Source organism: Dendropsophus ebraccatus, unplaced genomic scaffold (assembly GCF_027789765.1).
Source record: "Dendropsophus ebraccatus isolate aDenEbr1 unplaced genomic scaffold, aDenEbr1.pat pat_scaffold_500_ctg1, whole genome shotgun sequence".
NCBI lineage: Eukaryota > Metazoa > Chordata > Amphibia > Anura > Hylidae > Dendropsophus > Dendropsophus ebraccatus.
The window spans coordinates 72,217-75,597 of NW_027210102.1; positions in this window are offsets into that span (position 1 = coordinate 72,217).

The window sequence follows — 3,381 nt, forward strand, 5'->3', positions numbered from 1 at the left end:
TTTATGACCTGATCTCTGCTTATAGTCTTTTCCTGCTTTGGCTTCAAAAATCTGTCAAATAAATCTGTGTATAGGCATCCTGCGTTGTTCGATATGAAGCATGAACTTCTGTTTTTCAATGCTCTACCATGCCATAGTATTTGCGTTGCAAAGTAGTATTCGGGAGCCAAAGTTATACTATGTATATGTAGTATGGTGGGTAATGTTTCTTATGAGCAATAAAGGAGAATGCTATATGTCAGGAAGCATTGACTATACAGCCCTCGACTCTTCACTCCCACCGTCTCCTGTGCAGCTGCTTTCTCTCTACTGCAGCAGACGTTTTTTCCATTCGATACTCTAAAATGCTGGATCCCAAGTTTGGACTGATTCTTCTCTTCTGGCAAGTCCCAGATGCATTTTTGGCCAGAGCTTTCTGTAAATTATTTTATCCTTTTTATCAAATGAGGTAACTAGAAACTAGTGGGAATGCAAAGAGGACGATCTGCAAGTGATGGTAGCATTCAGTATAATTACATAGATTGTATTTGTTAAGTCCCACTACCTACCTGTACTGTATGTCTGCAAATTTAAAGAGGTTTTCTAGCGTATTTAGAAAATGTCACCGAGAGGATGGATTGATCTTTTTGCGACTGTCTTCCCACAATTACACTATGTTGCAATGCCACAACATTCGCTAATGTTATGGTTAAATCAGAGGTATGAAACTACTATCTATGTATTGAGTGAACGAGGTTACCATGTAGCCCTAGGCTCCTTTTTAATGTCCGATATGGGGCCATGCAAGTGGGTGTGCCACCAGGTATGATGTAAGTACTGGTGTTAAACAGCTCAGCCGAAGGTGTTAGTTGTCGTGATGCCAGTGCTAGTCCAGAACACAGATGTGATGCTGATACCTGTTTTTATAGTATGGCTGGCTGTGTTCCCAATGGTCAGTAACCTGCTGGGTTGTTGTGGGTCCCTTGGGCTCTTGTTATGGCAGTCCTAGTGGCAACTGGCCCCCCCGGACTGTTTGGTACCACCACCCACAGAAGGGGGGAAAATAACCCAAGGTGTGTGGGAGTGTGTGAACAGGTGCAAGTACGGATAAAGATGACAGAGTCCCGTACTTTAGTAGAAAAATATAACAGCTTTACTGCAAGGCTTGTAGTTTCACAGTACACAGTTGTAGACAGTAGTAAATCTTTACAAACTTTACTGCTTGACCTTAGTGCTGAGGTAGGTGCTTGAAAAGAGTTGTAGCAGTGCTTATAGAGTGGAGAGTAAAAAGAGGAGAGGAGTATGCCAGAGGAGCCCAAACCCAGTGTAGCGGTGTACTCTACCGGAACTTTGTGATATATTTAGAGTGAATGTTTCCTCATATTCACGTTTAGTTAAGTCTGACCACCTGATGCCCCCTGGTATCATAGAACCCGTCCCAGTAGGGTGGCATGAGCCCAGCCATGGTATCGGGTGTAGCTGGTGTCCAAGTCTTCCCGGTTACCTGCACTGCGCGATAGGATACGTAGGCCCTCTTTTACTGGCTGTTTTGTCCTATCGGGATCAGATCCTCTTACTCCAGGAGTCGTCCCTGCACCTTTTAGACTTGTTCCTGGTGTGTACTAGGGTGCTTCATGGTGACTACTCTCCCTGTTGTGTGCCTTAGCACTGCATAGTAGATATAGTAGTAGTTGTAGGAGGTGTTGTCTCTAACTGCATCTGATCACGACTGTGGCTAGACTCAACTGACTTCTGTCCCTGACAAGGTTCCTGGCTAAGCCAGGCCCTGGCTTAACTACAGCAGGAACTGTTGTCTTGTGTGACCTCTCTCACTGGAACTAGTAAGAACATGCCCTGCAACTTCCTCCAGTAGTGAACTATTCCATCAGGGGCCCTCTGTACCTGCCTGTGAGTGGTGGGATGAGTGAGCGCACGAGAAAGAAAAGAGGGGATAGGTGTAGAAGAAAAGAGCACCTGTAATAGATCCGCACAGAACCCATGGTAAAACAGACATTAACCCAATACTGACTTCAAGCTGTGCAATAGTAGTAATACATAGAAAATACTGACACCAGTGGGAAAACTTATTTGTAGAGAAGAGGACGCACTCCAATAGTGTAAAGTGATGATTTATTCAACCAATCTCATACAGCGACGTTTCGACTCTAACCTGAGTCTTTTTCAGGTTAGAGTCGAAACGTCGCTGTATGTGATTGGGTGAATAAATCATCACTTTACACTATTGGAGTGCCGTCTTCTTCTCTACAAATTCGTTATCCAGTGAAGTCGGGGGTCGACTTTTGTTGGGACGTGCACCCACCAGCTTGAAGCTATCCTGACTTGAAGCCAGCACAGTGCCGTCCATCTTCATAATTTTCTTAGTGGGAAAACTTAATATCCTTCATCCACCACTTAACCTGAGAAAGAGAGCTTTTTGACAGGTGCACAGGAGAGAAGAAAACACCAGTGGTGAGACACCCCATAAGGACACAAGTGATCAGCAAGATTGGCGTTTCTTTACATTTGCCTTTAAATGGTGTGGCTAATTGTGTTGGTGGATACCATGATCGTTCATGTGACAATTTAGATGTATTGCTATTGGCCACACACTCCCTGTTTACAAAGAGAGATGTGCGGCTGATAGCGATGCCTGCAACACTCCTTCCGATAATCAGCCCATATAAAAAGGCCTTTAACCTCATCAAGACATTCTGTTAATCAGCGGAAGTCACAGCTGGGAGTGATGTCTGGCCAATTACATCAGACTGGGGGGGCATCTCTTACTAAGGGTATTATTACATTGCCCAAGCCACTGAGGAAACGAGCGCCAACCTTGTAGATTGGTGGCTATTACATGGCGCTGTAATCTTGTGGCTGCGATTAGATATTGACCACACATCCTCTATTACATGGAGGAGTGAGATGCTTGGCCCACTGCCGATCGTTTACCTGACAGGTCAAAACGACCCAATCAGCTGACGTATTACCATTTGCTTGTTTGTTGGCTGATCACTAGCCCTATTATCAGGGCCGGACTGGGACTTAAAATCAGCCCTGGCAGTCAAAGCCCAGCAGCCCACACACCATATCATGGATAGCCGTGTAAAATACGAGCTGTAGAAAATTCAGCTTCATTTAGCCATGTCCCCACTTCTCCCTTATACATGTGAACCCCACCATCAGCACCTAAAAATAATGCTATAACATGATCTGCTGCGGATTTGATGCGGCATATTTATGCAATCATTTCAACTGATTAAATCAGAAGCATCAAATCCGCATTGGATTATGTATGAACGTGCCCTTAAAGGGAACCTGTGGAGTCTATACCAGGTACACAGCTGTAGATCCCAGCGTACAGATCAGGGACTGAGTCTTTAGTCCAGTGTTAACCTCTATAAT